Source organism: Ictidomys tridecemlineatus, chromosome 4 (assembly GCF_052094955.1).
Source record: "Ictidomys tridecemlineatus isolate mIctTri1 chromosome 4, mIctTri1.hap1, whole genome shotgun sequence".
NCBI lineage: Eukaryota > Metazoa > Chordata > Mammalia > Rodentia > Sciuridae > Ictidomys > Ictidomys tridecemlineatus.
In genome coordinates, this window is record NC_135480.1 from 102993309 (window position 1) to 103017839 (window position 24531).

A 24531-nucleotide genomic window follows, 5' to 3' on the forward strand; every position below is an offset into this window, starting at 1 on the left:
AGTGGCCCAGCTTCCTGCAATTAGGCATGGTCACCCCACGAGAATGCACACACCAAGCAGGGTCTGTCCTGATGGCCTCAAAATGACTCGGAAACTGATTTTGAGGAATATGCATTCTAGGAATGCAAGGGCCCTTGGAGAGCCAGGGTGTCAGTGGCAGCCTGTCAACATCTGGGCTGTGACAACATCTGAGAATGACTCCTTGCTGACCAATCACAAGGCAACTTTGGAGCACACAAAAACGACCTCCTCCCAAAATGGAAAAGAAAGCTCCTGGTCCTTCAGATTCTCCCTTCCCTCTGCTCTCAGCATGTGCAGTCCCTTCGGTGCATGGGACACAGGTTTATTGAGGGTGCAGGAGGGCCAGGCTCTGATGCTGCTGTGCCGTGGGGAGGGGACGTCTGGGTGTCTTCCGGCTCCCTGATGGGGGATTTCAACCAGCCTGTGACTTCTCACACAGAGGGGTCCACAGGGTCCCTGATCTGTAGAAACTGTGTTCAAGCTATCCCCAAGAGTTCTTTGGGATTCAAGTCCTTGTCCTTTATTCCCATCTCTTCCACCTTCTCAGGAGACTCCGTCAGAGAGGAGGGTGGGACAGTCAGAACTTTCTACTCCCCTTTATTCAGCAGCTCTCAAAAGGGGGCAGATTCCCACCTTGGCCTCCAAGGAAATTATTGCTTGTTTCAGGTAAATGAAAGAAACATGAACTTCAATTCCAGACCCAGGAGCTATGGGATGAGGGCTGGCTGTTCTGTATCCCTGTGCCCCGTTCAGCTCTTTCCAGTGTACACAAAGGAGGTAGCTGGGGAAAGAAGACCCCTGAAGTTCCAGGGCACCCCACCAGGGAAGCAGCCGTCAGGAGGTGAGGGCCTCTGTCCTTCCTCCCACACCAAAGCCAACCTTTTCCTCACTGCCGTTTCTCTCCCCTCCAACCCCAGCCTTGGCTGAGATGCAACTTTCCAGCAAGGGCTAAGGTTGTCCAGTCCCTTGGGAGATGGAATCCTCATCCGACTGTGCTTCTTCAATATGGGGTAAGTCTTGTCATTGCACACCCATCTGCCCCACAGCAACCCCAAAATCTGAAGCCCAAGAAGGAGGTGGAGAATGTCATCACCCCAGGACAGGCCACCCTCAGCCAAAGGGGAGAGAAGAGGAACGGATTCTGGGACACGCCATTCTGAATAGTTTTGGCAGTTTTGAAGGTCATTTCCCCCTTTCCACCAAAGAATTTAATTAGGCTTCCAAAGAGCAGTTAGATTTAGGAGCGGAACATTTTTAGCTCCCCTGCTAGGAGAGCTCATGAATATTAAAGGCCAGGGAAGGAGGCAAGAGGCAGAGCGGCCAGCCCACACCCTACTTTGACTCCCAGGGGACTGGGCCTGTGGGTACAGGAAGAAGGGCAGCTGGGGTGGGGATCCAGTGCAACCCCAGCAGCCCCATGTCACCAAGAGCTGGAATCATCACTTTTTCATGAGCCAGGACCCAGGGCATAGCATCCTGCTGTACGGGGTGGCTGGTGCAGGGACGGGCGTGCTGGCTGGAGGGCACAGCAGCAGCAGAGGGGCTATGCTTCCGGAGGGCTCTGAAGCCCCACTCAGGACATTCTCTATTGTTTCTAGTGTCCCGAGAAAACAGCTGCTCACCACTGGCACTGCTAGATGCTACGGGCAGGCTTCAGGGGTTTCTGCAGCCCCCCTTCTTCAAATGGGACCTGACTGGGTTGCTTCGGAAAGAGGTTGGAAAGCTGACTCCAGAAGAGGACACAAAGATGGGTCCCAACCTGCCCTCCAGAGCCTGGAGAGCACACAGGCTTCTCAGAGCTCTCTGACAAAGCAAGTGGACAGGCTGGAACGTGTCATGGACATTAACCGTGGGCAGGTAGGGAATGGCACACAGGAAATGGCTAAAAGACTCGAACTGGCACTGCAAGGGCTGGCTTGTCTGCTGCCACCTCTGCAATTGGCACCAACCACAAGCTTAGCTTCTGGCCTATTCTGGCAGTGTATCCTTGCCATTGTCTCTTGGGGGCCTCACAGTGTCCCTGAGAGAGGGGCAGAGCAGGGACCCCCTTCTCCTTCCATTCACAGATGGACGCTGAGGTGTGGTTGTCATCTCTGATATCCTGATTTCATCCCTTGCCTGCAGGATTCACAGTAGGGCTAGGTCTGGGGCCCAGCTCAGGGCATTTGTTCCTGAGCAGTCATGGTTCAGCTCAAGGTCAAGGTTAAGGCCCTGAGGATATGGCTAGGGGGTACTATAGAAGGAACTGGAGGGTGTGCTGTTACCTCCACATCTTAGCTTAACCTGCTATAACAAAGTACAGTCAAACCTTGGTATTCTTGAGGCATCTAGGAAGTCCCAGTTGACATCCAAATCCCTGGATGTTCAAGACCCTTATATTAAATGGTGCAGTATTTGCATAGAACCTATGCACATCATCTTGTGTACTTTAAATTGTCTTTAAATTACTTGTAAGACCTAATACAATGTTAATGCTAAGTAAATAGTTGTTAGACTGTATTGTTCAGGGAATAATGACAAGAAAAAAATGTTTGTGCATAGGTAGTACGGATGTAATTTTTTCCCTCCGAAATGTTCAATCCACAGTTGGTTGAATCTGTGGATGTGGAACTTACAGATATGGAAGGCTGGCTATACCACAGATGGAGCATTTTACACATAGTCATAGTGCTGGGGTTTGGAAGTCTTAGATCAAAGTGCTGGCTGGCTGTGTCCTGAGGATGGATGCCTCCTGGTTTGCAGGTGGGTACTTTTTGCTGAGTCTGCACATAGTGTTGAGAAAGCACACATTTTCTGTTCTTCTTTTTTCTTTTTCTTCTGTACTGGGAATTGAACCCAGGGGCACTTAACTACTGAGCCACACCCCCAGCCCTTTTTTATATTTTTTATTTAGAGACAGGGTCTCACTGAGTAGTTTAGGACTTTGCAAAGTTGCGGATGGTCTCACTGAGTAGTTTAGGACTTTGCAAAGTTGCGGAGGCTGGCCTTGAAATCGTGATCCTCTTGCCTCAGCCTCTGGAGCCACTGGGATTACAGGCAAACACCACCAAGCCCAATGCCTCTGGTCTTTTCTTTAAAAGGTACTAACCCTATTGTGGGCACCCCACCTCTATCACTTTATCTAAATCCAATCACCTTGTGATTTAGGGCTTCCACATGTGAATTTCAGGGAGATACAATTCAATCCACAGCATCTTTCTAGATCCCTACCTGATGACTAGTGCATGCCTTGTGAGAGTGAGTAGCTCCTCCCAGAGCAGAAAGTGAGCTCTGCTCAAGGAGGAGACCAGCTGGATGTAGCCTGATTCCTGCACATACCAAACTTCCTTTAATCCATGAATCCTGAGTACTTGCTAAGGGCTGGACAAAACACCAGGTGCCTTTAGATCACAGAAGCAAAAGGAAACCCTAAATATGTGGAATGGGGAAGCACTACTGTGAACCTGGAGAAGGGGGAGCACTTCCCAAAGAGGCCAGCATCCAGGCACTTGGTTTCTGGTGCATGAAGCTCAGGCCCAGCATTGGCAGAGGAGGCAAGGCAAAGAGGGGCAGCACGATTCTGGGCTCAGAGTTGGTGTCATCCTCCAGGCAGCTGCATGTCCTTCCTGATCTTGCTCAACTGTCTGCAGAGCTCCCCATCCCCCATCTCCAACCCTAGAGAGCCTGATGGGGGCCAAGATGGAACATGGGTCCAGGAGAGCAGAGAGCTGTAAATGAGGCTGCTGATTTGCTGGGGTGCCAGTTATGATTTTGCTCGGTGATGGTGCCCTGAAGGCCCAGGCAGGAAGTATCTGTCCTTCTGCTGAGGCATGGGTTTCAGCCACTCAACAGTGAGTTGCTGAGCTGGCTGGGAACTTCACTGCCTGTCCAGCTGATGAGGCCCGGGATGAGAGGGGGTTGCGGGTGGTGTCCAACTACTTTCATGTTTTATTTGGGAAACTAAGGCCTCCTCTAAGGTCTTAGGATGTATTATTTATGAATGCCAAAGAATCTACTGTATTCTGTTCTTGATTTCATTGTAGACTTGCTTTGTAACCTTTAGTAGGATTCCTACCCCTCTGAACCTGTTCTCTCTTCATGATAGAATGATTACAAGAATCAGCAACTCCTACTTCCAAGATCTTGAAAGTTTTCTGCATCATTTCCATTTTTTTTTTTTAAATCTCAGTGAAGTCTTGTTCCCAAGGTGGCCCTGCCATTTGGGTGCAGGAGTCTGAAGAACATTGAAGCTCCAGAGAGTCCCTCCTCTCCCTCTGAGTGATTTTTGACCCTGTGCACGAGGCTTGCCCTTCAAGATTTCTTTCTGCTCCTGATTCTGCAGAGCACAGGCAGCGGCTGCGTATGCTGCTGTGAGAATCTCTCCCAGTAACGTCGGGAGATGCCAACAGTTCTGGTTTGCAAAGAGTAAACAGACCTCCAACAGCACAGGGTGGCCCTTTGCCTTCTGCCTGGGAGGCTGCCAGAGGCTCTGCCCACCCCTCCCCTGACTCAGCCCCTCTGCCCTTGCTGACTCCTGTTCCCCAGCTGGACTCCCTGGCCACTCATCCGTCTTTCCTACCCGGGAGCCAGTGGCACACGCTCCCAACCTTGTCAGCTTGAAATTAAAGACTTGCTCCACGGAGCCAGGTCTTCTCCAGAGACACTGCACTTTGATTATCCCCTCGGAAGGAGCGGAGCGGCAGAGTTTCTGCCATGGTGCTCTGGGTAGTGGTGTTTGGAGGCAGAGGAGGAGGAGAGAAGAGGGGGAGAGAGAGAGGCTGGAGAAGCTGTGCCTCTCAGAAGCAGAACACCTTGAGGAACCTCAGTGCAGGCATCGCCAGGAGCAAACTGACCAGGTGTTCGGATGGTACTTGTGCTGGCTCGGAAGACATCTTGCTGGATAGTGTGAGACTGGTTATAACGGGTGGGCTCTGTGTTCTGGAAGAACCAGAGATAGCTCCGCATTCAAGGGTTCACTAAGGGGGCACACCTCTCTTCTTTGCCCTGGTCTTTCCAGTTCTGATGAGTTTCTTTAGAGAGAAAATGCAGTTCAGTCGAAAGCCTCTTCCCCTTCCCAAACAAGTTGCTCACAGCCCCAAGAGGTGGGCGTGATGCACAGTGGCATGGCTGGAGGAGCCTGGCACATGGGAGTGGTTGAGTGTCTGTGTGGGCTCCTGTCTGGGTGAGTAACCCAGGTGTCCACTGACATCTAGGACTCCGAGCCCTCACTTCACATCCATGATGTTCAGTGATCACTTCCAAGATTTCTAAGAATTTCCAGGCAAGGGAGAGATCCAGCTGGTTCCTTTCTGCTGTTTTAGACTTAGATGCAGGATTCCATTCCCTTCTTCAAATGCCACCTCAGACCTCTCCTAGTAAGGCAGTTACACCTGTGTCAGACTTAACTGAGGTGGGGGGGGAGACAGAAAAGAATGTTTTGGGGAAGGGTCGGTATCTGTAGAAAGGGAAAATCAGCACATCTAAAAACATAGCATGTCTAAAAATATTGGGATCAGATTGCTATAAACCTCTTTTTAAAACATTTTAACAGCTTATTGAGGTATAATTAACACAAAGAGCTACTTATTTAAAGCCATCCAATTGATAAGTTTTGACATGTAGATCTTTATCTAGGTGGGATGCAGACACATACCTGTGAGACCATGGCCCATGCCAGGCCTGTGAGTAGGTAAGCGTACCTACCCCGGAGCCTCCTCCTTCCCAGCCTGGGCAGCCACTGGGGCCACTGTGGATCTGTTGCATTTTCTAGACTTTTATATAAATGGCTCCATGCCGTATGTATTCTTTTTGAGACAGAGAGGTTTTATATCTCGAAAAATGTGAGCAATTTCGTGTTGCATATTTGATAGATTCATTCTTAGAATGTCCTTTGTCCACTCCACCATGGCGCTCGGCAGTGTGCACACTGCTGGGCTCTTCCTTTCTCCTATCCCCCAATTTTGCTTCAATTTTCATGCAGAGCAGTTCAGCTATCTTTTTGTTTCCTTGACTTCTGCTAATCCATATCCTCAGAGACTTATCAAGGTAATTTCCTGAACAAAAGACAGTTCCCTCCCTAAGATCAGTTCCAGTGCCAGCTGTTAGGATACATTTTTCTATCCTCTTATGCACTGAGTGTGTGTGTGTGTGTGTGTGTGTGTGTGTATGCAAGTGTGTGTCTGAACGTGCACAGAGAGAGTGTAGGCATGCATGGTGTGTGTGTATGTACATTCGGGAATGTGATCATGGGTTGGGCAAAGGGGGTTAGTTTATTTTTTTTAATATTTGAGGATGCCTATTTGTACCAGAACCAGGGTAATTGCTTTCATACATTGTCTCCTGTAGTCCTCATAGAGAACATATGACATCGGAATAATAGTTCACTGTAACAGATGGGGAAGTGAGTGTCAGACTAAATAAGTCGGCCACAGATACATGGCAATTAAACGGCAAAAGCAGAACTAAAGCCTGAGTCTTGGGTGCAAACTCAATGCTCATTTCTCTGCACTGGGAGTGAAGGGTAAGTTAACTCTGTCACCGCCAGCTGATTGGGAGTAGCTGTCTGAAGGGTCACCTAGGGAAGCACATGAAGTTAAGTTTGGGCTTAGCCGGAAGGAAGGGCAGGGTTGATTAGTAATGTCTGCCATGGGTGGGGTGTGGTGGTGGTGTCTGCATGGCATCCTTGCTTTTTACCCACAATTCTTCAGTCTTTCCTATAATCCAAGATGGAGTCATTCTTTAGAATTGATGGGTCAAGTCCTCAGTCTCTGAGGAAGCCCCTGAGTTCACTGGCCCTATTTGGTGGCCAATCTTCAACAGGCTACATCCCTGCCCACATTCCCATGCTGGGGGACTGTCCCTGGCTGCCTCCTCTTGCTAGCCCTTGCTCTGTAGGAACTCAGGCCCCTGAGACCCCCATCTTGTTTCTCCGATCACCCTGCTGCATTCCCTGGTCCTTCACCATCATCTATCTGCACCACTGTGAGAGCTGCCTCAGTTCTTGCCTCCCCATGGCCTGTTCTCCTCAAAGCAGCAGGAAGGATCCTTCTGGAACATCCACGGATCATCCACTCACCATCCCAAGGCCCCGTGGCTTTCTTTCCCAACTCTAACTCCCCTCCATGGGGGTCTCCAGGGTGGGCTTCTCCTGTCTCAGCTCAAAGTCTTCTCTCCTCTTACTCTGGCCACTCTGGCCTTCTCTCTGCACTGTGAACACACCCAACTCAGGTCTCCTAGGGCTTTGCGCCTGCTTCAATGCCACTTCTGTACACCAGGTTGCCCTGACTCTCCTGTAACGATCCCTTACCCTCATTTCCTTCATTGAACTTAGCCCAAGGACACAGTGGGCCAGAGTGTAAGCTCCATGGAAGCAGGAATCCTGTCTTTCTTTATCTACCTTTGAGGGCAATTCCAGGGACACAGAGAGCACTCAATTATCGATAGAAGGAATAAATTCAAAATACTTCCTTACAAGCAGATATTTTATGACAACCCTGCTCAAATGATTTATGAGATCAGAGAGAAATAAACTAATAAATAAAAAAGACATGAATATTTGGGTGACCTTGGGCTAGCCAGTTAGCCAGCTTGGACTTTGGTCTCCTTATTTGCAAAAGAGGACATGGTGCCTATCCTGCACACACCCCAGGACCAAGGAAGTGGGCTGTTCCCACAGGCTTTATACCATCAGGGATTCCCCATGAGGCAAATTCTCAGGAATGTGTCTGGGTTGGATGAAGGTCACTTGGTCACTTTCTGGTAGTTAATACTTTGTTCTTGAGACCAAGTGCTTGAGCTTTGGGTCCCTGAGCTACCTCTGTCTTTTCCCTCTCTAGGATATGACCTGGGACTGACATGGCATCTCCCAGCCTCAGCCAATGTCTCTCCTCTCCACTTGTCCAATTCTCAGCTGTGGCCAAAAGATCCTTCTCATCTCCTTTATGAGGACTTTCCAGGAATCTCAGTGCTTCTGATCAAAGGTGCCAGGTGTGGCATGTGGAGCTCTGCTGGGGGAGCACAGGGCTCTATAGAGAGGAGAAACCTCTTCCAGGGGTCTGAGAGATGGCATTTCTGAGGTTGCTGTCAATCAAGGGTGGCAGAGGTGGAGGGGCTCAGGGAGCAGGGCCATAGAGTCCTCATCCCACTGACGCTGTCAGAAGCCCTGAGCAGTGGCTCTACCCCTGCCAGCCCTGACTTCTCTGCCTGGGAGCTGGAGCCAAAGCAGCCTGCAGCTAGTGGTCAGGGAGTGCCAGAGATGGGCTTCCACTGGTGAGTGGGCAACCTCCAGCTTGTCACTACCCTCCCAGGGGTCTTAACCCTGTCTGCTGGTATATGAGGGGTTGGAAATGGAGGTCTCAGGCTTGTGTCTGGCCTGAGGGATGAAAACTCCACTGGGAGCGACCTTCTAGGGATAGTCCCTGGTTTGACGCAGGCGAGCCGCTCTCTCTGCGGCCCCTGCCAGGTGCTGACTTCTCAGCTTCTTCGATTCCTTGGTCCTCAGCACAGGCAGGGCCCACTCTGCCTTGACAGCAACCTCATTATCACTGTCACCACTGCTACTCTTTGTTCCAAAGCCACTATTGGCTAGCTGTTTCCATGCCCAGCCTCACTCTCTGCGGTAGGTAGAATCATTCTCAAATAATGGAATTGAGGTGCAGAGACCAGGACCTTCCTCCTTCCCTCCAGGCCCCTGCTATGAGGCTGAACTTTGCATAAATCATCACAGTGATAGCAGTCAACAGCAGTAACAGACGAAAGAGTAGGAGGCTGCCCTTCCCCAGACAGGCTTGAAATCAGGACTGCCAGCTCCCTCAGCCTCCCCCGGGACGGTTGGCCTGGGTCCTGTGTGTTTGCAAAGACTCAGGTGCATTGATGGAAAATGTTGTCAAAAGGACAAACTCGCTGGCCGCCGAGCCGTGTTCCTCCAGAAGGGCGAAGGGCTAGCGAGACAAGCAAGATCCAGACACAGTCGCGGGGACAGGCCTGAGCAAGGATAAACAACGTGTTGGTCGGTGAAGCCAGGAAAGCAAAGAAACCGAGACGAGTAAATAAGGAGACAGATGCTGAGCGGGCGCCAGGGGAATGTGCGCAGCAGCAGCACGGCGCCAGGGCATGGAAGCACCTGTGTAAAAGGCGACATTTGATAGGCTAGGACAGGTATGAGGGGCTGCGGAAAGAGTTTCCTCATGCCTCCTCTCTGCTTTGAGATGAAAGGAGGTGCAGCCTCTAAGGCTGGTTGGTACCATTGCCCCGGCCCCAACTCTCAGCTCCTTGTTCTGAAAGGCCAAGAACCAGAAGTAGGTCCTGCTCCCTTTGGAAGCCAAGGTGGGGTCTCCAGGCTCAAGATCACCCCTGTCCACACATGACAGGCACAAACTTTAATACCTAAAAGCAGAGGGAAAAGAAGGTAATAAACTCACCAGAAGGCAATACACCAATCAGATGGTTTCTTTCTAAGGCAGACTTAAATTAGACAAAGAACGAAGGCACAGTTTCCTAGACTAAAAATAAATCTCCCTCCGGCCTCCACCGGAGCGTGAGAGGGAGTCAAAACCAGGACATGGGCCCTCTTTGCTTGGCGGAGTCCACGGAAACTCAACAGAGTGCAGGGCAGCGGCCCGAAGGGAGCCCACAACCTTCCATGATTATCATGGTGATGGCAGAGTGACCCCAAGACATCCCACAGGGCTCTGGCTAGAAACAGGGGAGACCAGGGTAGAGGGGACAGAGCCTTTTTAAGATGACTCCAGAGTTCTCAGAAGGAGGGACTACCCAGGACTCTCCCCAGGACCTCTCCAGGAAGGGTGGGCTGGGTGTCAGCAGAGACAGGCATCCATGAGCCATTGACGTGTCCCTCTTGAGGAGCGACATCCATCTGATAGTCTCACTGGCTCATTTGTATCTATTCGGTGTCCTCAGCTGCTGGGATTTATCTTTATTAGGGAGGGAAAGAGACATCTTCCCTGAGGAGGTCTGAGGGCGACTTCGCCTCCCTCCTGTCTCAGTCCATGGCTGGAGCCCAGGCAGGTTGGCTGAGACGGCCCCTCCCTCCCCAAGAGGAGGGCATCTAGACAAGGGGCTTCCAGGGACAGGGATTCTGACCCCAGCGCCTTTTCTTCGTGGAGACAAGGAAGCTCCAGCAGAACCCATGGGCGGTTCAGCCCTCAGCCAGGGCTCTGTGTGGAAGGCTCTGGCCCTGGGCAGGGCAGACAGGTCAGTCACCTATTGCTGTGTGACACATCACTGCAGAACTTGGTGTCTCGAATCCATGTGCAATCACTTCTCTCTCACACAGTGCCTGGTGCTCCGGAGCAGCCTGGCAGGGCACTTCTGGCTCGGGGTCCCTCCTGAACTGGCAGCCGCCATATGGCTGGGCTGCATCAAGGGACAGCTCTGCTGAGGTCAGTGGCCCATCTAAACAGCCCATTTGCATGGCTGGTGGCGGGTTCTTGTCACATGGGCTCTCTGAAGGGTACTGGACTGTCCTCCTGATGTGGTAGCTGGGTCCCCCAGAGCCAGCAGCCTAAGAAACCATGGAGGAAGTTGCCATGCCTTTGTGAATAGCTTTGGCAGTCACATGCCATCCCTTGCCCAGTGTCCCACCAGCCACGTAGTCCAGCCCTGGTTCAGTGTGGGAGGGAACTCACATCAGGCCGCTGTTCCAAGAAGATGGGTGGGGCCATCTTGGAATCTGGGTACCACAGCACGGAGGTCAACATACTCAGAGTAGGAAAGGCATCAGGACTACGGCTGGGTTTGGGAACACAGTGCAATGAGGACAACAGAAAGAGCAGTGACCTTACAGTCACAAAGATCTGGGGTAAATCCCTATTGAGCCATGTGACTTTAGGCAAATGGTGTCACTCTTCTCAGCCTCTGCTCCCTTTTCTGCATCTGCTGCATTATCTGGTTGCCCAAATCTCAGGGTGACTGAAGGTGTGTGACCTGTGATCAGCTCCAGAAAATGGTCAGCCTTCTTTCCAGGGTCCAATCCTCCCAATGTCAGGTTGACCCCCCCGCCCCCTTCCCCTGAGCTTTCTGGTCACTTATCATTGTTTGAAAAATGGTGGAAGCTCAGTGGAGGGAAGATGTGACTCTGTCTTGAGTTAGTACAAGTCAGAAGTCTCCACCCTGGTGCATGTGGGAAAGCTGCCTCTGTGCCAGAGTGAGAACATTGGAGTTGGGCTTTGAAGGATGAATAGGAGTTTTACAGGAAAAAAAACACAACAGAGAGATGGGGAAGGGATCAATAGGCAAGGAGAAGAGCAATCAGCCTAGGGGTGTGGTGGAAGGCCATAGGAAGCCGCCAGGCCTGGAGCGTAGAATTTGTGGTTGAGAGAAGAGGCAGATGGGAGCAAGGCTGAAGGACTCTGTGTCCTGCAGAACACCACCTCCCCTGGGCATCCAGGGAGCTTCTCAGCAGGGACAGTAGCATAGTTTAAGTTCGCTTTACAACACCCATAGGAGGAGGGCGCAGCGCCTCCCCCGCCTCCTCCTGTCCTTATTTGCCTGTTCCCAGCCACCACCCCAGCTCTCCCCATCAGAGAAGGGCTGATGGAGCCGCAGGACCAAGTTAATACAAGCCCCAGCCTCAGTGCCGCAGCAGCCCGGGAGGGAGGCAGCCATAACAAGAGAGGAAATTACAGATAAGAGTGGAGAAATGGCCACAGCAAGATGAAGGGAAGGCAGGAGCCGGCAGAAAACAAACCAAGGTGTCAAGACAGAATCAATAACCATCACCGCCGAGAGAAGAAGATGGGATTCATTACAGAGAGTAAAACAGACATTACCCACCTGCCCACGCGGCTCGCCGCACAAGTGGAAGAACTTTCCACTCAAGTCGGCAAGTGCTGACGGCGGAAATGCCTGACAACTCAGGGGCAGGCGGGCAGGTTGTGGGGGGGGGGTGGGCAGAGGAAAGGGACATGGAGAGTCCAGCAGGGAAGGGAAACAGAGGGGCCGGGTCAGGCACATGGAGCCACAGAGACCCGCAGACGCAAGCTGGAGTCCTGACTTATTTTGTGCAGAGATTCTCAGGCCAGGGATGAAGAGGACAGGCCTCTTATTCCACCAGAAGCTGGGACAGTTCTTAAACGACAAGGGGAAGGTAACGGGGCAGAGAGAAACCCTGGCCAAGTTGGAAGAGAAACTGAGCTGGGCATGGATGGCGCATGCCTGTAATCCCACTGCCTCAGAAGGCTGAGGCAGGAGGATCATGAGTCAAAGCCAGCCTCAGCAACAGTCAGGCACTAAGCAACTCAGTGAGACTCTGTCTCTAAATAAAATACAAAATAGGGCTGGGGATGTGGCTCAGTGGTCTAGTGCCCCTGAGTTCAATCCCCAGTACCAAAAAAAGAAAAGACTGAAAGCTGAGCAGACTTGTGCCTGGCCCCCGTGTCCTGTGGAAGGAGAATAAAGAACCTGGCTCCCAGTGAGGGATGCAGAGCGAGAGTTCATGCCAACACTTGCGAAGGATAGGAGGCTGTGGGCTGTGGTCCTTCATCTCACCTGTCCTGGGGCAGGACAGAGCTTGACATGTGCAGATGGAGGCTCCTCCAGGTCTCGGGTGCTGGGTTCCAGGACAGCTCCCTCTGCAACTGCACCAAGCCATGGGGTAGGGTTAGGAAGGGGGACTGAGGGCTTCATTCTTGGGGTGGCCATGTCCTAACAGGTGGGCGGGTGATGGAGAGGGCAGTGAGCAGCCTTGTGGGGAGTGGGTCCTGGTGTTGGCAGCAGGGATCTATCACGGGAAAGTTCTGAGACAAGCAGGTCTGCAAGGTCCTGGCCAGTCTAAGTGTGAGCCAGATGGATACATGAGGCCCTCACACTGGGAGAGGACAAGGTCTCCAGCCATGGGGTTTCCCATTCAGCCACTGCTCCCCAGGCTGGGAGGCCAGTGAGTGAAGATATCATCTGTTTCCAGTGAGTGACGATATCATCTGTTTCCGTGTACAATGTGGCACTTACTACATGGCAATCACCTTGCTGAGCGCTTTGTCCTGTTTGAGCCATGCAACAACTAATATTATGACCAATTTAAGGAGAAGGAAACAGGTTCTGAGAGGTGATGGAAACTCCCAAAGGTCACACAGCCTGGTGGTGGTAGAATCTAAGACATTGAACCCAAAATGTTTGACTTCAGAACTTGGACCCTTAGCCTCACCATCATCTTCGCCTAAGTGTGATCCCTAAGCTCTTTGGATTTCTCATTCTCAAAGATGTCTGCAGAAGACTCTTCAGAGTAGGCTCAAGTCCTACCACAGACTCTCCACTCCTCAGCATGTGCCTTCTCTGCACGGCCAGGGAGTGGGCCCCCTCCCTCCGACGCTGTGGCCCAGTCTCCCTCTCCTGGTGGTTCTCCATTCCCTGGAAGGTGGCTGCAGAGCTCCGTGTGCCAGTGACCGGAAGGACCCAGTGAATCCTGAATGCCCTGGAGTCTCTGCCTGGTCCCTGCCTCCTACCTGGGTCCCTTCCCCACAAGCCACGTGGGTTGCTTCCCCCAGCCTTGGCTTGTCTCTCTCCCTGTTCTGGTCCCTCTTTCTTCATCTCTGTCTCCCCGGCAGCCACCCTTCCCTCCCGGTCATTGTCTGCTGTGTTCTTTCTCCACCCTCCTGTTTTCCTTCTGTGGTTTCTACATGTCCAGATCTGCCGCTGGCTCCTCCTGTCTGTGGTTCTCACACAACTTGCAGAGAAGTCAGGGCCGTGCGGGGCGACCTGCTCGGCGGCTCCCCAGGCCCACACATCCGACCCCGCAGGCTCTGCCCCACGACTGTGAGTGGCCCCTTCTCTGCCTGATCTAGCTCAGAGCTGGTGAATGAGGCAGGGGGAGCCCAGGCAGAGCAGAGCCCTGGATCCACAGAGGAGCTTTCCGGGGAGTAGGGGGCTTTTATCTCAGCCCATTAGCATGGAGAGAGCATCTTCATTTTCAGGAGTGATGGTCTGGGGACTAGCAGAGAGTAGTTTATTTGAAAGCAAATTGATACCAATGAAAACTTGGTGAAAACAACGAATTGGTCAAATGTAACTATTTCTGCTCCATTAACAGTTGGGGTTGTTAACAGCTGTGCTCATTTATGTCCCCACAATGAGGTTACTCCGGCCCAGATCCCACCCTACTGCCCTGAGAGGAATAACTCCAGATGACCCCCTCCCTGTCCTGGGTCCCAGGGGTCCTGGGGCCTCAGGAGTATTGGAGGGCAGAACCAGATTGATTGGCACCTCAGGGCCTGTGTACCTGCCTTCTCTGTCTAAACCACTCTTCAATGGAGATGTCTGTCCATCCTGTCCCCTTAGCTCCAGCAAGGATGTCTCCAAAAACCCCACCAGCCATCCCCTTCCTTCCCAGCTCCATGCCTTGAGCTCCTTCTCCTTGTTAATTAATGTGTCATAGTTTCCTCCCACTTGCCTGTAATTGCCATGAGAACAGGTTCTGTGCCCCCCAGAACCTCAAATAGAGCTAGGTACGCTGTAGGCACTAGATGTGCATTTGTTGATCGAATGGGTGCTCTTTATACCTGGACCGCAGATTTCAGTGAACCGTGGGGATGGCTTTTGCAAGCTTCTGTGGTTTTAAACCTTTTAATCCGTTTTTCAGAATTTGTTATTTCCTTTTGTGCTTTTTATTTCTAATTCATGCTCCACCTCTTATTTCTGTCTGTTCTGTTTATTGTAACTAGAAGGGTAATAAAAATCGGAAATAACCTGAACGTCCAATAACAAGGATTAGGAGTTGGAAATATGTATAGTACTACAAAACAGCATATCTGACAGATTCCATTTTTATAAATGAAACAGGTAGATATGCAGATATTTATCTCTGCATATTTGGCAAAATTTCTTTTTTTTTTCCAGAAATCTGAGTGTGACCATTCGTGGCTGCCAGGTGAACAAACAGCTCTGGAATCAGAGGGTTCAGGGACCAACAAGGTTAAACCGGTTTCTCGACTGAGGATCTCACCAGAGCTTTAAATTCATTTACAACGAATACTACAACACACATTACAATGGATATTAGAAAGTTTCAAGAAGATGGTGGAATATATATAACACTTTAAAAAAAATGTGCCCAGGCTTTTGTTGCTGTTGGAGCTCTGGTTTTACCACTCGAGGGACTGAAGTTCTGGGATTCGCTTTGGGAAATCAATTAAAATGTACATAGAGAAAGAGAAGAATCTAGAAGTGTAGATATCAAGATGTTTTCAGTGAAGACAGCGTTTTTAAACAAATGGTGCTGGGACAACTGGTTATCCATATGTAGAAAAAGTAAACCTGGACTCTTAGCCCTCACCTTGCACAAAAATCAACTCAAAATGGATCAAAGACTCCAAAATTAGACCAGTGACTATGCAACTCCTAGATGAAAATGTAGGGTTGACACTCTAGCTTTAAGGCACAGGCAATGCCTTTCTCAATAGGAGTTCTAAAGCTCAGGAACCAGTACCAAGAGTTAATAATGAGATGGCTTAAATTAAAAAGCTTCTGCACAGCCAAGGAAACAATTAACAATGTGAAGAGAGACCCCACGGAATGGGAGAAAATTTTTGCTAGCTACTTTTCTGACAGAAGATTAATATCTACAATATATAAAGAGCACAAAAAACTTCACACCAAAAAAAATTAAATAACCCAGTTAATAAATGGCCAATGAACTAAACCGACACTTCTCAAAAGGAGAAATACAAATGGCCAAAAAATACATGAAGAAAATGTTCAACGACACTAGCAATTAGGCAAATGCAAGTCAAAACTACACTGAGATTTCATCTCACACCAGTCAGAATGGCAGCCATCAAGAACATAAATAATAATAAATGCTGGAGAAGATGTGGCGAAAAAGGAACATTTTTACACTGTTAGTGGGATTATAAATTAGTACAACCACTATGGAGATCACCATGGAGGCTCCTCAAAAGACTAGGCATGGAGCCACCATATATGACCCAGCTATCCCACTTCTTGGTATTTACCCTGGAGAATTAAAGACATCTTAACTACAGTGATACATGCATATTCATGTTTATAGCAGCATGATTCACAATAGCTAAACATGAAACCAGCCTATGTGTCCACCAACAGATGAATGGATAAAGAAAATGTGCTGTATGTACACAATGGCATTTTATTCAGCTATAAAGAACAATGAAATTATGGCATTTGCATGAAAATGGATGGAACTAGAGACCATTATGTTAAGTGAAATAAGTCAAACTCAGGTCAAGGGTTGTATGTTTTCTCTCTGGTGAGGAAAAGGAAAAAGAAAAATAAAGGTGTGTATGAGTCTCCTAAAAATTAAAGGGAGATCGGTAGAGGACAGGGACCAATGGGTGGGAGGTCCGAGGGAGGGGGAAGTGGTGGGGAGTGATATTGGCCAAATTATGCTGTTATATAGTGCACATGTATGAATATGTAACAACAAATGCCATCAATATGTACAACTGTAATGCACCAATAAAATGTGGGAAAAAAAGATGTCTTCAGCAGTTGTATCTGAATGGCTAGGATTGTAATTGTTCTTTTTGTTTGTATTTTCTGTAATATGCATTTTTTATAGTAAGATAAAAAAGTATAAATGACTACAAACAAAAAGACAAATAAGAAGAAAAGAATAGAGAAAAAGATCTGGAATTTTTGATTTGAGGTCCCTCTCCCTTTTCAAACATTTCTAATTTGTTTACAACCAGTTCTGTTCAGCTCTTTTTTTTTTTGGCCACCTTTTTATAATTCTTATTTTGAAAATTAGTTGAAAGCTAATTAGATGGATATTTCCAATCAACAGCTCATGTTTTTTATGACCAGTTCATCATCTTGACCAAACAGTCCTCTCTGGACCAAATTAAACAGGAAAACGGGGGGAGGGGCTGTGAAGGGCTGTAAGAGAGAAAGAAAGAACAGGCGAGGTAGAGAGGAGAGAGGGGACAAGGCTGAAGGGACAGGACCAGAGACGGAGTGGGTGGAAGGAAGCAGATAGAACTCAGGGGCTGACGGACTAAACCAAAGAGGGACAAGTGGGGACAGGTACTCATGGGGCGTTTCCTGGCCTCTTGTCATGTGCTGATCCCCTGAGTGAATGGCATAGTCCCTTGCCCTTGCAGAGGTGACAGCCCACATGGGACATGGGAAATAGACAGTTTCCAAAGATGGATAGCAGTGGCTTCTGCTTTCTCCAACCTGGCGCCCTGTGGGACTGTTGGAGAGCTGCCTCTGTGTCCCTCAGCCTGAACACCTTGCAGGAAGCCCAGGGTGCTCAGGCCGAGGGGCCCAGAGGCAGCTTTCCCACATGCACCAGGGTGGACACAGCAGAAGCCGCTGCTGTCCCCGCTCCTCCCCGACCCCAGCTGCCCCTTCTGGAGCGGGTCCCTTAGCTTCTGGCCAGTTACCTTCCATAGGAGGGGCTTTAATGCCATTACATGGTTAAGCTGGATGGGGACAGTGATGACCGTGCCCCTTGTCTTGTCTCAAAGCTTTGTATGCCTCCCAGGTAACACTCTCTGTTTGTACAGAGATCAGTTGTTATAAATGGACAAAAATAGAATTAAAAAAAAAAAAAGAAAGAAACCACTCCTTATTTACATGCTTTATACAAGACCCAAGGATTGCCCATGCTGGAGAACACACATTATCACTCTGATGTGGCAACAGTGAAGATGATGTCCCCGTCCCTAAGCCTGTGTCAGGAATCGGTGGAGGTCACGTCCTGCTCCAAGCCAGGAATAGGGGGAAGGCGTCCTCTGGAGGCCCCTTCCAGCCTGCAGGTCATTTAATCTACACAAATTGGCAGTGGCCAGCGTCTAGCCTCGCTGCACCCGCCCCCCCCCCCGCCCCTGCCTCCCCCCCTCATCACAGTTTCTGGGCCATGCTCCTGGTGGGAGGATGAGCCGCCAGCGGCTAATCCCCGATTAATATTTCATGCTTCTGATGGAGAGCCCTCGCTGGGGGCACGTGTGGAGGGAGGGCGAAGGGGTGCTGCTGCTTCAGGGGCCACTGCTTAGTACCTAAGGAAGGAGGGGTGACGATGACGATGACGATGATCTGCATTGTCTTCCCACAGACCACCCCGGGCCACTCAGAGGTCATCACCCACCCCTTGCTCCAGATTAGCAGCCTCCAGGCCGGGCGGCAGGAGCAGGGTCCTATAGAACCTCCGCTCAGCTACCCAGCACCACCTGCCCATGGCACAAGCCCCCCGAGGAGCCTGCCCCAACCTTTCCAAGTTCAGAGTCCAGTAAGAAAGATACACACTAAATAAATGCACAAATAAATGCAAATTTGACCAGGGGTGAAACATGATCCAGGGGAGCCAGGTGAGAAGGGGACCTGAACAGATGTGGCCCCAGGGAGCACTGAGGGCAAGAGGACCTGAAAGAGGGGCCAGTGTGTGTGTGCATGGACCACCTGTGCCTCCGAGGGTCCCCTGCTTACAGAGGTCAGCAGAGTGGTCAGAAGTTCCGACTCTGGAACCAGGCTCTCTGAATCCTGCCTGTGTCTTCCTGGGATGTGACCTTGGCCATGCTCCTTCACCCTAGCTCTGTGCCTCAGCTTCCTCGTCTATAAAATGCTGGTAATCATGCCTACCTTGGCAGGGTTATCAAGACTCAGGTCATATGGGTACTTGGCACATAATAGCTTTTCACTACATGCTAACTAGAAGCACTGCTATTGATATTATTTTATCTGTCAGGAAGAAAATTTTTGTGATGCTCAGAAGACAACTTGCCCTATGAAAAACTGTGCTTGAGACGCCCACTCCCTCGCCCCGCCAGGTCCTACCAACCTTTTCTGCTTTGGGCAGAAACATTCACTGCATGTGCCTCCAGGGGCACCAGGGAGGGCAATGAAAAGTGTCCTTGATGCTCCAAGATGTGACATTGGACCAGGGCACAGGTCCCACCTCTCCATCCTGCCCGGAGGAGCCCCAGCCAGCAGCCTGTGACAGATGGCAGTGCTTTGAGTGACTACTTCAATTTTAACTCTTTTCGATAATCCAGTGCCAGAAAGCCACATACTTTAAAACTGTCCCTGGATCATAGATCAGCCCAAAGAGAGCCAGTCCACTTCAGTTAATAACCTCTGGAAACACCATCCATCATGGGGAGCCCCTCCTTAGGGCTCTCCATGCCGACTCCTGGCAGAGATGAATGGATGGCCCACTGCTCTTGCCAGTGCCTCTTGGGCTGTCTGCACCTCGCCTCCCTGCACCTGAACTTGGACTCTTCTGAGCTGGCCACCCTCGGGGTGGAGACAGGAGGAGGGTGGCTAGGTAAGAACAACCCAGCGACTGTCACTTAGTGAAGGCTAGTGTCTCTCCTGCTGTCCTGAGGGGGTGCCCTTCTTTCCTGAGCTTTTGTGGGCTAGGCCAGTGAGGTGGCTCACCCCAGTGACAGGGAGGTGTCCCAGACACCCTCAGCCTGTCCTGTGGGAGCCTCCTAGGTCTTCCTCCTCCACGAAGCCCTCCTGAATGACTCCAGTCAAATGCCCTAAGTCTGCTCCCTGGGGAGCCGTCGCACAGGGAGAACACACATGCTGTGGTCTGCGGTGGGCCAGGCTCAGGCCTTCGGTCCTGCAGAGGCTGTGCCCTCCTTGTGAGCCCTCTGGCAGAGGTGATATCCTTTCCCACCGAGACACCCGAGGCCTGAGGGTTCTACCTCCCTCGTTCCCAGCCCTGCTGCCTGCCATTGAAGAACTCTGCCCACATGCTCAGCCTCCTGACTCTCTCTGGCTCCGGCTCCTTAGCCCTTCCCACACACCTGCTGGGAACTTAGACGCCACCCTCATTACATCACTCCTGTGCACAAAGCTCACTATGGCTTTGTGCACAGGAGTGACACAGTGGCTCCCCACTACCAAGGGAGTAAGGCCCAAGGTTGGCCCTGGTGATGAGGCCCAACAAACCCTGCATCCTCATTATTTACCCCTGGCCTGGACTCCGGGTCAGACTGAATGGCCCCAACCCACCCAGTATTCCTGTGCATTTCAGTCTTTACTCAGGACACACAGGAACCTCTTCTTGTCTTGTCTATTCAAATCTATCCATTCTGTAAGTCCCTGTTGAAGTCTTCCTCTTCCATGAAGCCCTCCTGGACCACTCCTATCCAATCCCTATTTCTGGTACTCTGATGTGTCACTGACCTATCCCTGGGTACTAGGCATGGTGACCTTGTATTGCCCGGTTCATGCTCCACTTGGAAACCTTCTACTTGCCTCGTGCTTCCTTGACTCCTGCACAGATGTCCTTTCCTTTGCCTCTCCTACCCCAGACCTACTTCACATGTCTAGATAGCTCCCATGTTTTGAAGCTGCTTCCCTTGTGACTGGTTGGCTCTTGGGAGCCAGATAAAGCCCAGGAAGCAGGAACCAGGCGGTTCTCTCCACCCCTCCTTCTCTGCTCCTAGCAGAGTGGACAGAAGATACTGGCTGAGTTGGAGTGCTTTGAACTTCACTTTTGCCTCCTCGTGTCAACGTTGCTTTCTGACTTGTGTTATAAATGATATTCTCCCTCTCATTCTGCAACCGCTCAACATCTTGTTTCCCCAGCAACATCTACCAAGACACTTGCTAGAAATGCCAAACACTGGAATGAACCCTGGATAAAGCCTCCCGAGGCAGCCCTGGAGACTCTCTGGCCTCTTGTAACCTGCAGGTGGCACGTGAGGTGGGATGTACCACCTGGGATTAAGCAACCCCTTAAAGGGAGTTATATGTAGATCTAAGTATCTATCCACCTATCTGTCTCTATGTAAATCTCTCTCTAATAGACAGATACATATAAAGATATAGATATCACATTTTCGGTATCCATTCATCCACTGATGTTCATTTAGGTTGTTTCTACATCTTGGCTACTATGAATAATGTTGTAATGGAACATTACTCTCCCTTAAAAAAGAAGAGAATCCTGTCACATGCTACAACATGAATGAAACTTGAGGACCCTATGCTAAGTGAAATAAAGCTGTCACACAAGGATAAATACTGCAAGATCCTGCTTATATGAGGTATCTAATGTTGTCAAGCTCAAAGAGCTGGTCCTGTGGGTGCACACAGGAGGATCGCAAGTTCAAAGACAGCCTGAGCAACTTAGTGAGACCCTGTCTCAAAATATAAATTAAAAAAGGGCTGGGGATATGGCATAGTTGTAAATGCCCCTGGGTTCAATCTCTGGTACCAAAGTAGGGGAAAAAAACACCCACAAAAAAAAACCCCAAACCAAAAACCAACCCAAAACAATAACACCAGATTATAGAAGCAGAAAATGGAATGGTGGTTGCTGGGGCAGGGGAAGGAGGGTATGGGCAGTTGCTCTTCTTTGGGTATAGTGTCCTTCATGCAAGATGAAAGTTGTAGAGGGTTGTTGTGTGATATTGGGTTTATCATAAACAATAATGCATTGTACACTTAAAACATCTGTTGAGAGGGTAGATTTCATATTATGTGTGCTTGCATTTTGTCATAATAAAAGATAGAAAAAATATATAAAGGAATGAAAATACCTACTTTTAAAAACCCAGACCCTCAACCCTATCCCATTGTACTCTGCTGGCCCATGGCCCCCTCTTTCCCAGTTTGTTCGGCCCAGGACCACCGGCAGCCCAGCAGCTCTGTGTTCCCTATAAAGCCTGAGCCTGGGGATGGGAGACTGGGGCTTCTTGACTCTGCTCCTTATGGGCTGTGTGATACGTACAAACCCCTAAACTCCCCTCCCTGAGCATCCTCATCTTTGTAGGTGCCTCGGGTGGAGGTACCTGTCTCAGCTCCCTCCGGGTTCCCGGCAGCTTCTACTGAGCTCATGTTGGAGGAAACACTTCATAAACAATGAAGCGCTACACTGGTTGCTATTATTATTCCAGTGAAGTTTCTAGCCAGATGGAGGCTGGGGTCAGAAGCAGTAGACCCTCTTTCTGTTCACTCGTTTGAATTAAGAACAGTCAAGATTGTTACAGAAAGTGACCTCGGAGCCTGAGCTGCCTGGGGGGCTGTGCTTCCATTAGGATTGGATTCAGCTACAAATAACCAAAATAACAGTGGGTTCTCTGGATGGAAGTTTATATTTCTCTCACGTGAACATCTGGAGGCTGCAGGAAATGGGAGGGATGGAAACTTTGGCTCTGTACTCCTGCGGGATCCATGATCCTGCCAACTCGCTGTTCTGCCATCGTTAAGGTGCAGCTGGGTCCTCACTGTTCAAGATAGCTGCCACCATAGCCATGGCACGGGTGGCTTCCGACAGAAAGGGCAAAGAGTGTGCAGGTCACCTGTACTTTAAAGGTTTGGGAAAGCTACCACCAAACCTTCTGCTTTCACACGACTGGCTAGAACTTAGCTGTGTAGGAGGCAGGGTAGGCGATTTTTACTCTGGTGGTCACAGGCCCAGGACCTTTCTCCTGTTTTGGAAAAAGAGGAAAAGGAGTGCTAGAAGGAGAACTAGCATCTACCATGGGATGGAGGGAGTCAGGGGAGGAGGAGAGGCTGGCCCAAATCGCCGCGTCTTCCTGCTGGATTTGAAGGCCCTTTGTTACTGTGTGGTTTCTTTTGAGCCAAGACCTGAAGAGAAGGTGACAGTCTAGACACTTGGCGTTTACAAACTTCCGGTCGTCCTTTCCATTCCCACAGGCCAAGGAGCCACCTGGATGCTCTAAATTTCAGGACTGAGAGTTGAGAAATGAGCAATTCCATCCTCTTCCTGCCACAGAAGCAACAGTGGCTAAACAGTTTCCTGAGAAAGTATGGAAATAGGTATAGGTGGTGGATGTCGCTTGCCCTCCTGTCTCTGTCAGTCTGTCCGTCTGCATTTCATGGCATAGACTATGAGCTCATGAGGCTTTCTCAGCACCAAGTCGTGGAGCCACTGCCTGAGAAATGATACCACCGAGCACTTCCCATATGTTATTATCTCCATTTTACAGATGAGGAAACGGAGGCGCTGAAACATTAAATTACTTTCCTGAAGTCACACGGCTGGTTGGTGCCTCCGCCAGGTGTGGACTTAGCATCTTGCCTTTGTAGCTCTGGTTCTGCACTCTTGCTCTGGGCACCTGCCTAGTGTCTCTTGTCAAGTCCGACTCTCCGTGGCTCCCCCTCTGCTTTGCTCAAAGGCTCCAAATTGGCCCTTTTCCTGGACCAGAAGCTCCTTTCCCAAGCCCCGTTCTCCAACATCCTTCTCACTTCCTCCAGGGAGGCTCCCTTTGCCATACCAACCTCCTCCGTCCCCCCAACACTGCACCTATCCCTCAGCCCAGCAGCTTCTGTCTGCATCCAAGTTCACACACGTCTGTGGCAGGTGTCCTGGGGGCAGGATTTCTGCAAGTCCTGTGCTGTCTTCCAGCCTTGGCGGGAGCCACCAGCCGAGGAACAATGTCTCCTTTCCCTCTCTGCTCCCTGTGCGCTCCTGCCTGCTCCGCGCACCTTCCCTCCCACTCTCACCCTCTGACCATGCGCCTTCACCTCTTCACATCACCCACGTTGGCCTCCCCTCTGGCTCCCACTCAGAGCTTGTAAAGATGCTGAAGTCATCCCATGGGCAGAGCATCACTTGTGACCACGAAGATTCCTTTCTGATGATCCTCTTGTCCTCTTCCTTCCCTTTCTCAGGCTGGGGTTCTGGAAGAGGAGTCCGTATTCCCTGCTTCTCTGGTCTTCTCTCTCATACTCCTGACCAGCAGGAGGCTGGCTTCTGTCCTTGTGTGCCTTTGACTCTCATCTGACCAAGGCCATAAGTGACCTTCACGTTGCCCTTCTCAGTGCTGATGTCTCTGTTACTCTCCCTTCTGAAAACTCCATCCTTCCCTTGTAGCCATGACACCCCTGTTTCCTGGTTCTCTATAAACTTCTCTCTCCCACCAATTTTCTTCAGTTTTATTTCTATTTTCTCTTTTTTCTTTACATGTTCATGTTCCCTAAGGTTCTGACCTTTCTTTCCTCTTCTCACTCTCTGCTGTCTTCCCAGGTATTTAATCTACACACCCATTATTTTAAATGCTGACATTGTTCTAGAGGCCCAGGACTCCATTTCCAGCAAGTTCCAAGACCCAGACCTGTGTATCCAGCTACCTTTTGGCCACCTCTCTATTCTCAGTGTTTCTAAAGCCAACCTTCCACCTTCTGTCCAAACCTGCTCAGCCTGATTCTAGGTTTCTAGGTCAGAGTCACTGACAGCCACTTGGCCATGAGTCAGGACCTGGAGCACCATCTTTGCACCTTCTCCTTGTCTCCCACTCAGCCAGCCTCCACATCTTGCCATCTCGGCATCTGAACTTTTTCTTTAGGGCATGCCCTCTTCTCCTTCACCCCAACATTTGCCTTCCTGGGGGACTATTTGAACCTACAAGGTTGTCCCCAAAGCTGTCTCTCTCCATTTCTTTTTCCATCTAAAGTGACCTCTTATAAACACAACTTAACCATGTGTTCACTCAACAAATGTTTCTCGAGAGCTTAGTCATTCCAGGCATAGCACTTATGCGCTGTTAGGGAGATACAAATGAAAGCTTATGAGACTCTTCCTGAATTTGCCTTCTATTCAGGGGGGACTGACAATAAACA

General features: G+C 50.2%; 1 long non-coding RNA gene across 1 annotated transcript; it reads left to right on the forward strand.

Annotated features, from left to right (window-relative positions):
- Nucleotides 1-1352: 1352 nt before the first annotated feature.
- Nucleotides 1353-16413, forward strand: LOC144376864 (uncharacterized). Its single transcript, XR_013437236.1, has 3 exons — nucleotides 1353-1878; nucleotides 2608-2763; nucleotides 14851-16413. It is a non-coding gene; the product is annotated as an uncharacterized LOC144376864 (long non-coding RNA).
- The last annotated feature ends 8118 nt before the right edge of the window (nucleotides 16414-24531 follow it).